The 12,245-nt window shown below is 40.3% G+C and overlaps 1 long non-coding RNA gene and 1 pseudogene across 1 annotated transcript; one reads left to right on the forward strand and one right to left on the reverse strand.

The window, feature by feature from the left end:
- Positions 1-602: 602 nt before the first annotated feature.
- LOC121999437 lies at positions 603-7,439 on the forward strand (annotated as a pseudogene).
- A 46-nt stretch (positions 7,440-7,485) lies between these two features.
- Positions 7,486-11,152, reverse strand: LOC122001551. The gene is made up of 3 exons (XR_006117399.1): positions 10,747-11,152; positions 7,865-8,037; positions 7,486-7,792 (listed from the first exon to the last, which is right to left on the reverse strand). It is a non-coding gene; the product is annotated as an uncharacterized LOC122001551 (long non-coding RNA).
- Between the last annotated feature and the right edge of the window lie 1,093 nt (positions 11,153-12,245).

Raw genomic sequence — 12,245 nt, forward strand, 5'->3', positions numbered from 1 at the left:
AACTAAACAATCAATCGGTCCAAATAAATAAATATGTGTATCAAACCCAACCTCTAGAGATTAGTTACAACTACAAGTACTCATCTAGTTCTTTAGCTCATCTCTATTTAATTGCTCAACTACTTGTTATCTAGATCCTAATTAACGACTATATTAAGTCAATTTCAGATGCATCATCTAAACCACAAATTCGGGTTAATTAAGAAATACAATATTTGAAAACCACAACTTTTCTGATTAATTAAGAATCCCTACCACAAAATTAACACGATATATATATATATAATCCTGTCTGGGAACTGAGTCAGATGAAGACTGGTGAAACTGACGTCGGTGTTAATGGAGCGACTACTTTGACACACCTTATACCCATGTGTTGGCAACTTGGACCCCCCATGTAAAACCAAAGGTCGGTAATAATGGAACTGATGGTATTTGGATCTTGCACACACCCAGATAAGCACACGAAACGTTAGAGACAAAAAAAAAAAAAAACTAGGGAAGAGACCTCTGGCGCAAACCCTCTGACGCTCAAGTCAGGTCCCTTTTCCGGCGAGGCAGTGTACGAAGGAAGAAAAAGGAACTACTGAAGATGCGTACGGATGTGCGCGTACCTGGACAATGAAGAGGACCCCCTTTTATATGATTTCACTTGCCTTTTGAGCCTGCGCGCTGCCAGAGAATGTCGGGTGTCAGGGATTATCGGGTTCGGGAAGATGTTTGACGACTTCCCATTGGCAAGAGGAAAGTTCCACTCCTATTGTGTGGCCGAACCCTGGAATATTCCCTGACTCACAGCAGTTATTTTTTGACAGGAGGTTACGATTCTCTGACATTGTTGTAGTTTAATGTTGTCCACCCTGCCCAGGTTCAATTGTAGATAGCTTGAGATGATTATTCAAATGAGGTGAAAGGACTGAACCTGAATGCCCTAGTCTGGGGTAACTGGCCAGAGGCTATCCAAGGACCATGTCTGAGCAAGATAAAAAGAATGTGCTGTGCGGAATCGTCTGGGGCTCATCTAAGACTGTGACCAAAGACCAACCTTCATGACCTGACTGGTGAAGAGTCGATCGAGGGTTGTCTAATAAATGTGTCATGGCCATATGTAAAGTCTGAGCTTGGGAGATCTGATCAGTAGGTGACAGACCAGGAACTAGTCAAAACCCCGTCCTAAGACTTAGACCTGAGGACCAGGAACTAATCAAAACCTCATCCTAAGACTTAGACCTGAGGACCCGACCTATGATGACCAATCGAGAATTATACGGATGGTGAAATGAAAAACTCCTATCTTAATTATTGACTATCACATTCTTTTAATTATTAACTATCATTTCATTTTAATTTTAACTATCATATCTTTTGACTATTGAGATTATGTTATTTAAGCATTGTATCAAAATATATATATTGCCGCGGCAAAGTCTTTCCTACGTTTTTTTGTCATTTTTTTTATTTCGTCCATAAAGTTAATTAGGAGTAAATCTCGACTCCGCGTCGCTGGCCGCCGCGTCGACGAACTTCGGCGCGCTCTTCGGCGCAGCGCCGACGGCGGTCGCGATGCCGCGCTCGGCGGAGGAGGTCGCGGGGCTCCTCCGCGCCGCCCACGCGGCGGGCTCGGTCGCGGTGTCCGCCCGCGGCCGAGGGCATTCCACTCACGGGCAGGCCCTCGCGCCGGCTGGCCTCGTCGTCGAGATGGCCCACGGCGACCTTCCCGCTCCCAGGCCGACTCCGGTGCCTGACGGCGGCAGTACTACGTGGATGTCTGGGGAGGCGACTCGTGGGCCGACGTGCTGCGATGGACGCTGTCCCACGGCGGGCTCGCGCCGAAGTCGTGGACCGATTACCTCCACCTGTCGGTAGGCGGCACGCTTTCGAACGCCGGCGTCAGCGGCCAGACTTTCCACCATGGGCCCCAGATCAACAACGTCCTCCAGCTCGACGTCGTCACAGGTCAATAAATTCTACAATTAAAATTCCAAAAAAAAATTCTCAAAATAATAAAAATAAAATAAAATTCTGAAGCTTAATTTTAGGAAAGGGAGAAGTGGTGACGTGTTCGAAGGAGGAGAACACGCCGTGCTCGGTGGGCTGGGCCAGTTCGGGATCATCACCAGGGCCCGCATCGCCCTGGAGCGGGCCCCACAGAGGGTAATTATCAACATAATTAACCGAATCAATGGCCGGTAATTAGGAACTAATAGAGCTATTAGTTGACTAATCAATTACTCAGGTGAGGTGGATCCGGGTGCTGTACGCCGACTTCACCACGTTGGACGGCGAGAGATTCGACTACGTGGAGGGGCTGTTAAAAATTAAACTTATTTTTTGTTGATAAAATTTTATGGAGATAAAATGATGATGTGACATGTCTTGACTAGAGATAGGATAGAGATAGAACTTGATGAATTGATAAGAGTTCATGGAGATAGAATTTATTTGTTTATTTATTTTTTTAAATATCATGATTATCTCATATTAGTGTTTATCCAATAAACCTATAAATATGTACTTCTTTTTCATGAATGAATAAGTTGAGTTTTCTATTTTCTTCTACTCCTCTTCCACATAGAGTTATTTCTCCTCTTCCACATTTTTCTTCTATAATTCTTTTTCTTCTCCCATAATTTCTATTTCCAACAAAGTGGTATCAGAGCTATGGCTAATGGAGGTATGGTTCCCTTCCAAGTTCCAGTACTCAAAGCGAGTAATTATGACAATTGGAAAATCAAGATGAAGGCACTTCTTGGAGCTCATGATGTTTGGGAAGTTATAGAAAAAGGTTACGTTGAGCCTCGTGACGACTCGACGTTATCTTCAACTGAAAAAGACAGTCTGAGAGATTTAAGAAAAAGAGACAAGAAGGCTCTCTTCCTCATTTATCAAGCTTTAGATGAGGATGGTTTTGAGAAGATTTCAAGTGCTACTTCAACCAAGCAAGCATGGGAAAAGCTCGAAGTCTCATATCAAGGAGAAGAAAAAGTAAAAAAGGTACGACTTCATACATTAAGAAGTCAATTTGATGCTCTTCGTATGAAAGAAGGTGAGTTAGTATCAGATTATTTTTCTAGAGTCTCTACCATTTCCAATCAACTAAAAAGAAATGATGAGAAACTAGAAGAAGTAACTATCATTGAGAAAATTCTTCGATCATTGGATTCAAAATTTGATAGCATTACAACCATCATCGAAGAGACCAAGGATCTACAAGTCATGACGATTGAGCAACTGCTGGGTTCATTACAAGCCCATGAAGAAAAGAAGAAGATAAATGAAAAAATTACTCAACAACTCCTAAAGACGACTCTTCAACCGACAAAGAAAGATGAAAGCTCCAGTAATAATAGAGGTCAACGGGGAAGAGGTCGTGGATATGGACGAGGCCGTTCTAATGAGCAAGGATGAGTCTCCAACAACAACAATGAAAGAGGAGAACATTCAACAAGAGGACGTGGAAGAGGGTATGCAAACTCGAGGTATGATAAATCTCAAGTTAAGTGCTACAATTGTGACAAATTTAGACATTATGCAAAAGAATGTAGATCGCCCAAGAATAAAGTATATGAAAGAGTAAATTATATGGAAGAAAAGAAAGAAGAAGATGACACCCTACTGCTAGCGTATAAAGATAATGAAAGAGAAGAAGATACAATTTGGTATCTCGACACTGGTTCAAGCAATCATATGTGTGGGAAAAGAAACATGTTCGTAGAGCTTGATGAATCAGTTGGTGGTAATGTATCATTCGGAGATGAATCAAAGATTGAGGTAAAAGGCAAAGGTAACATTCTCATCCGTTTGAAGAATGGAAAACATGAATTTATCTCAAATGTTTTCTTTGTACCAAATATGAAGAGCAACATCCTAAGCTTAGGACAACTTTTGGCAAAAGGGTATGATATTCATCTAAAAGATGGTATGCTCATCTTGAAAGATCATATTGGTTGCTTAATTGATAAGGTGCCTATGTCAAAAAATAGAATGTTCTTACTTAATATTCAAAATGATGATGTAAGTCATGTCGCTCTGCTTGTTGACTGGCAATGACATATCTCGATTTGGACATCTGATTTGGGAGGACTTAGAGAACGGAAAAGAGGAGATGGTGGAGGACTACATTACATCAAACATCCCGATCAAGTATGTGAAGCATGTCTACGTGGGAAGCATTTTAGAAGAAGTTCCAAGGACTCAAGTTCAAGAGCTCAAGCCTCTTGAACTACATGATATCTGTATGTTCATGGCCGATAAAGCCAAGTTCACTTGCGATAGAATTATTTCATTCTTTTCATAGATGATTTTTCTCGGAAAACTTGGGTATACTTCTTGAAGCAAAAATCGGAGGCCTTTGCATTATTTAAAGCTACCATAGAAAAGGAGAGCGGTCTCGAGGTCAAAGTTATGCATTACGATGGAGGAGAATTTACCTCAAAGGAGTTTCAAGAATTTTGTGAAGCCGACGACCCTTCGATAGACCTCAATAAAATGGGAGTGGCGGAAAGAAAGAATCGAACCATCCTTGACATGGCAAGGAGCATTCTCAAAAGCACGGCTAAAGGAACTAAGGCGTAAACGGTTGCATGATATCCAACCGATCACCAACAGTGTGGGGCAAGACACCACAAGAAGCATGGAGCGGAAGGAAACCCGGATTTCTCATCTAAAAGTTTTTGAAGTATAGCTCACGTTCATGTGCCTGATCAATCAAGAAGCAAATTGGATGATAAAAGTAAGAAGTTTATTTTTATTGGTTATGATACTAACTCAAAAGGGTATAAGCAATACAATCCAGATCTGGGAAGACAATCATCAACCGAGATGTCATATTTAATGTAATGAAGAAGAAGAATGGAATTGGGAATCTCGAAATGAAGATTACAACTTTTTCCCGTGCTTTGAAGAAGAAGATGTGGAGCAACTAAGGGTGGAGCAACCAAGGGTAGAGCAAACAAGAGAGGAGCCTACTACTCCACTAGTAACACCAACATCAAGTACTGAAGAGAATTTATCTGCATCAACTTCAAGTGAAAGAGTACCACGCTTTAGAAGCTTACGGGAAATTTATGAGGTAACTGAAAATCAAGATAATCTTACTCTATTTTGTCTCTTTGCGGATTGCGAGCCTATAGATTTCCAAGAAGCTATAAAAAGCAAAAGGTGGAAAGATGCAATGGATGAAGAAATCAAGGCGATAGAAAAGAATGACACATGGGAGTTAGCTGCACTTCCTAAAGGACATAAGGCGATTGGTGTGAAGTGGGTGTACAAAATAAAGAAGAATGCCAAAGGAGAAGTTGAAAGATATAAAGCAAGATTGGTGGCAAAAGGCTACAGTCAAAGATCTGGCATTGATTATGATGAGGTATTCGCTCCCGTTGCTCGATTAGAAACTATCAGACTAATCATTGCTTTAGCAGCTCAAAATAAGTGGAAAATACATCAAATGGATGTAAAATCTGCTTTTTTAAATGGAGTTCTTGCAGAAGAAGTCTATATTCAGCAACCATCAGGTTATGAAGTTAAAGGACAAGTAGACAGAGTTCTAAAATTGAAGAAGGCTCTCTACGGGCTAAAGCAAGCACCAAGGGCATGGAATAGCCGAATAGACAAGCACCTGCAAGAGAAAGACTTCATCAAATGTCCTTATGAACATGCATTATACATTCGTAAGGATAAAGATGTTTTGATTATATGCCTATATGCATTGACTTCACTTAAGCAATCCAAAGTTTGGAGAATTTAAAGAAGTGATGACTAAAGAGTTTGAAATGACTGATATTGGACTCATGACATACTATCTGGGCATTGAAGTGAACCAAAGGGAAGATGGAAGCTTCATCTCTCAAGCAGGTTATGCAAGAGAGATATTAAAGAAGTTCAGGATGGATAACAGTAAGTCTATAAATACCCCAGCAGAATGTGGAGTCAAGCTATCAAAGCATGATGAAGAAGAAAAAGTTGATCCAACATTTTTTAAGAGTTTGGTTGGAAGTTTACGATACTTGACGTGCACAAGGCCTGATATTCTTTATGCTGTTGGACTTGTTAGTCGCTACATGGAAGATCCAACTACTACCCACCTTAAGATCGCTAAGAGAATTTTGCGCTATATCAAAGGTACGATAGATTTTGGATTACTTTATTCAACATCTAACCACTTCAAACTTGAAGGATATAAGTGGTGATTGGGTGTGGAGATATATGATAGAAAGAGCACTATAGGATTTGTGTTCTTTATGGAGATCACTTTTACTTGGATGTCGAAAAATTATTGTCACACTTTCTACTTGTGAGCGTGAGTTGGCTACTTCATCGTGTTTCTGTCATTTGGCCTCTAAATTTATTGAATGAGTTAAGTTTACCACAAGAAGAGGCAACCAAGATACGAGTTGATAACAAGTCTACAATAGCACTAGCAAAAAATCCAGTCTTCCATGATAGAAGCAAGCACATCGATACGCGCTTTCACTATATCAGAGAATGTATTACAAGAAAAGAGGTGCAAGTGGAATACATAAAGTCTCAAGATCAAATTACTGATATTTTTACCAAGCCACTCAAATTTGAAGACTTCATCAAAATGCGATATTTGCTTGGAGTCACAAAATCAAGTTTAAGAGGGGGTGTTGAAAATTAAACTTGTTTTTTGTTGATAAAATTTTATGGAGATAAAATGGTGATGTGGCATGTCTTGACTAGAGATAGGATAGAGATAAAACTTGATGAATTGATAAGAGTTCATGGAGATAGAATTTATTTGTTTATTTATTTTTTTAAATATCATGATTATCTCATATTAGTGCTTATCCAATAAGCCTATAAATATGTACTTCTTTTTCATGAATGAATAAGTTGAGTTTTCTATTTTCTTCTACTCCTCTTCCACATAGAGTTATTTCTCCTCTTCCACATTTTTCTTCTACAATTCTTTTTCTTCTCCCATAATTTCTATTTCCAACATGGTGATCGTCGACAAAGGCCTCATCAACAACTGGAGGTCGTCCTTCTCCTCGCCTAGGAACCCGGTGAAGTTCGGCTCCGTGGCCGGCGAGCAACGCGTGCTCTACTGCTTGGAGATGGCGAAGTACTACGACGAAGACGACGGCGGCAAGGTCGACGGGACGGTGGAGAGGCTGCGGCGGCGACTGAGGTATGTTCCGGCGACGGAGTTCGCGACCGAGCTGACGTACCTGGAGTTCCTGCGGCGGGTGCACCGGGCGGAGGAGAGGCTGCGGGGGAAGGGCCTGTGGGAGGTGCCGCACCCGTGGCTCAACCTCTTCGTGCCGGCGTCACGGATCGCTGACTTTGACGCCAGCGTCTTCAGGGGGATCCTCGGAAACAACACCGGCGGCCCCGTCCTCATCTACCCCATGAACAAGCACAAGTACGTACGAACACCTGCATGCAACACAGCCAATTTCTTAACTGAAACCTGATCAGATCTCTTTAGTCCACCTCTAATTTAAAATTATAATCTTCAGATAACTTAATCATTAGCTACTTCTTAATGGATGATGTTAATTTTCTAATTCATTAAAATATCATAAACATAAAGTATGAGTTGTGATTGGTCAGCTTCCATCTATCTAATCGGGACCTTCTTACTTGTCTTGTATGCAAAATTGTCCAGCCCTGAAAAGGTTTGTGTTAGTATGATCGAGCTCTTTAAATTTGCAGGTGGGATGAGAGGAGCTCGGCGGTGACGCCGGACGAAGACGTGTTCTACTTGGTGGCCTTTCTCCGATCGGCTCTGCCGGACTCCGACGATCCGACCCAGAGCTTAACATACCTAAAACGCCAGAACCAAGAGATACTAGAGTTTTGCAACCATGCTCAGATCAAGATCAAGATCAAGCAGTACCTCCCCCACTACAAGACTCAGGAAGAGTGGGCCAGCCATTTTGGTCCAAAATGGAACCGGTTCGTCGAGCGCAAGGCTCGGTATGATCCGAAGTGCGTCTTGGGTTCGGGCCAGGGAATCTTCCAGCTTTCCTCGTCTCCCTCATCCTTGTTCCCTTCATAAAGTATCATCAGCTGCCAATTCATACCGACAAATTGATAGCACAAAGAATAAATTAAAAGACAAACAAAATGAATGTAAATGTGAGAAATATGCAAGTTAGGTCAAACTAGGGGTGTCTCCTAATCCTACCTAATGATTCATATTTTATTTTTTTTTTGTATGGTCACATGGATATGTAGATACATTACATAACAAGAATTTCGCCAAGGACTTATCATCACACTATGCCCTTGCTGGTTTCTGAGATGCAGACAAGAAGAGGCGCCATTGAGAAGATGTGTCCATGGACACATTCCTGGCAGATTCTAATAATGCTTGCTAGGTTACAATAAGAAGAGGAACTGGAACAAACTTAAGACTGTTGTTCTCCAATCTCCATGGACTCAATTTGCTCGAATTTGTCTCATTGAAATGGAGAGGGACACTTTGATTGATGAGTGAAGTATAACATTAAGGACCACATGCAGCTTGTTCCTATAATTATGGAGAGGAAGTAAATCCAAGTTTGCGCTTATTTGATGTATCCTTTTCCATTACAAATTTGCCAACATACAATTTGTTTTAAAAAAAACTAATGATTTATTTATTAAGATTAATTGTTTAAGAGGAAGCAATCCCAAAACCAGTCTTAGACCTACCAATCTACTATCATAATCGAAAAAATCCATGAAATGCTTAAAGCAGTTATTGGGTTTAGTTACCTGAATCAAAAGTGAGTATCAAACATGATGTTTAATAGTTTCTTTGATAGGCTGTTGAATCTGTGAAAGAATATATGAATGGGATCCCTTCATATCAAATGGTTCGACCAAATAGTTGCGGTCTTGAATGTTTAGGGGAAAAAAACTGGTAGCATCTTTGTCACACGCAATGAAACATAATAAGAGAGTTATGGTTCAAGTATTCTGCAATCAACTATGAAGGAAAAAGCATAGCATTCGAAGTGGAAATGACTTTTTTTTGCATTCGTAGTGGAAATGACTTTTTTATATATATATATATTGTATGGATCAAATTAATTTGTATGATTTCTCACAAAATTTCCTTCTGTTGAATCATGAACAATAATTACTGGTCCTCTCGGGGCGGTGCGATGATTAAGACATGGGGAGTTGCCACATGAGGTCTTGGGGTCGAAACTCGGCGTGACCGAACATAACCTCTCCCATGTCTTAGCCATTTACACTAATGGCTAGTAGTCACCCGTGATTTATCTCCTCCATGTTATGTAATAAATCCTTGAGCAAGCAAAGACTAATTTGTAAACCCTTCATGGAATGCACAATCTCTGATATTAATGTGAGACAAGATTCTTTAGTAAAAAAACCCTGGATAAAAAATCAAATAAAAAACTAAAACATCTTTCACATTTTAGCTTTAAGATCATATCGTTAGTCATTCAACGAGGAACACCGTGAAATCTAGACAAGACAAAGCCAACTCTAGATTGGGGATTGCATATAAAATTATAAGGCTTCAAGGTTGGTGTAAATCCTTGATCAACTACAGGCCCAAGATATATTAGATGTATCTAAATTGCCTGAGGTTACGCAATGTTTTGTATACGTCAAGTCTAATGAACAAACTGAAAGCAGGCAACAAAAATCTCTGGATGGAAGAGGATCACTATATTAGTCACAATGTCTATCTATATGCAGGCATCTTATTATTAAAAAAAAAAAAGAGAGAGAGAGAGAGATAGTTTGGGTCAAAATGAACTGTTAATGTAGGAATCACAAGTGCCTATAATACACTTGTTGGGGTTGGAGACCACCTTAACTTTCTTTGTGCCAACCTTGCTGAAAAAATTATAGGAGTAAGATTGATCCGTCTAATCCCATTGTCATTATTAAAGACAAACAATATTTTCTCTTATGGGAGTGTATAACTTTGTACATTGATTTTACTTATCATCAGCATCATATAAACTTTCTTACTCTATGGGATGCTCATTGCTGCTCATTGACTGCCAATGGCCCTACTGGACCAAAATGATCATTCTGTCTTTCACTTACGATATGTATCTTGCTTCTCCTTTCTTAAGATAACTGGTCAAAAGGACACCACTGAACTTCATTCATTGAGTTATAGGGGTTGGTTGAAGAGAAGTGATAAAAAAAAAACATCAGGGTATTCATTCATTCACTCGCTAGGATAATCTCGCCTCTTCAACCCATCAATTTTCATCAATAGCTTGATAAAGTCATTCTTAAGCAGAAGATTTTGTTAGAATGCTAGTCATCCTAACCAAGTTCTCCCAAGAGACAAACATATATTGCAAATGAAAGGAATACAAGCTCCTGCTAGCATTGATTTCAACATTAGTTGTTTCTACATTGATGCACATGATTCATGTCAGTAGCTGTGCACAACCTCATTTCATTCTAACTTGAACCGAGGTAAGTCCAAAACTATCAGATCTTTCATATTTTGAAGAGAAACAGGATTTATGAAATGAAGGGCTCAAGGTCGGACTGAGCTAGTTGGTACGAACACTCAGACCTTTGGCACAACAAGAGACTGTCCTGGTTAGAACATCCATGACCAAGACAAGCACAATATTGATACAAACACCCATTGATTGCTCAATCACATGATCAAAAAAGCATGTAAACCTAAGCACGCCAAAAAGTAATAATTTAAATGGTTATTTCTGTCCATTTAAGCGAGCATATGCTTTCGAAGCTTATCAAAATCTTTTCTATGTCAAAATTGAGTACCTGGTAGATTTATGAGCTTGTCGATGTCCTCCAGGATATGGCATTGTCTTTCCAATCACGAAACCCTCCTTCGCGCCCTTTCCAAATGTTTGATTCGAGGATTTGGTTCATCGATCGAACCTGGTACGGAAATAGATCAGATCCATAGGCAAAGGTTTTGACGTCTGAAGCGCCACGCGCAGATGCACCCTGGCCATCCATCTGGGAGGCGTGCGAGAAGACGAACCACCAGGCGACAGGCAAATCGATCTTATTCCTTCTCCCTAAGAGGAGATTTACACGGAACAAAGAAAGGACGGTGGTGAAGGCCGAAGAAGAGACGCCGCGGCGCAGGACAAGGGCGGCGCCAGGGAGACGGAAGAAGAGATTTACCGCCGCCGCACTGGACGACGGAGGATTGATTAATTCCATTTTGGCCCCTTGAAAATTAATTAATTTTTAAGAAAATACTCAAATATTTTCAGAAACTCTTTATAATTTGTTCCCCATTTTTTAAAATAATATTTATTAAAATCAAGCTGTAAAAACATCTATTAAATGATGTCAAAAAGTTGAAAATTATCTCATTCCACACTATTATTTCAATTTAAGTGTTTTTTACATAAATAAATAATATAAGTTTATATATATATATATATTAACTAATTCAAAAAATTTTAGATGGCATAGAGTGTGAGTTAGTTCATGATTCACTGGTAGAGCTTTATGGATCGCAACTATTTTAAGTAGTCTCCTTTAATGGGGATTAATAGGTTTAAAGTTGCTATAAAACCCTTAACGAGTATCACTATTTGTTTGTTATGATTGATCCAATCTGGGTAAACCCTATCAAGTCATCACCCTATCTCGACATGTATGCTAGGCCGATGCCCTCCGACTTCCTCTAACCGCGTCGCCATAGTGACGCTAGGGCAGCAAAGAACCTTGATCAAACGTGCTATTATTGGCCTCAACCTTCGACAGTTCTTGACACAGAATCGACCTCAGTAGGAATAGCCTATTTGGAAAGTGATATTGAGTTAACAACAAGACAATACGACGGTCCGCTTGTGCGAATGGCTAGTGGATGATGCCTCGCTCGTGTAGTCATCCACGTGACACACCTAAGGTGTAGCATTTGTAAAGCACAAAAGAAATTCGCTAGAAAATCTGTAAACAGTTACAGTGGATGACAATGAGCAGATCTCAACAAGTTCTTCTTGTTTGTTGTCGGAAGAGTAATCACGAGAAAATCGAATAGCCCTTCGTATTCCATGAGTCAAATCCCTCTCTACTGGATATTCTCCTTGCACACCCTCAAGCTTCGTTCCCTTCTCTTACCTCTGCTTTGAATCCTTGGCTTGGAAGCCCATTTATAAGAAGATTGAGGAAGACAAAGGGGAAGGGGTGCCCCTTCGTCTCCTTGACATTTGCATCAATGAAGGACATGAAGGGGAAGAGACACTCCTTCGTCTCCTCAATGTCTAACATCTCCCACTCGTGCAAGTCAATCCATAAAG

This window comes from Zingiber officinale, chromosome 7A (genome assembly GCF_018446385.1).
Source record: "Zingiber officinale cultivar Zhangliang chromosome 7A, Zo_v1.1, whole genome shotgun sequence".
NCBI classification, from domain to species: Eukaryota; Viridiplantae; Streptophyta; class Magnoliopsida; order Zingiberales; family Zingiberaceae; genus Zingiber; species Zingiber officinale.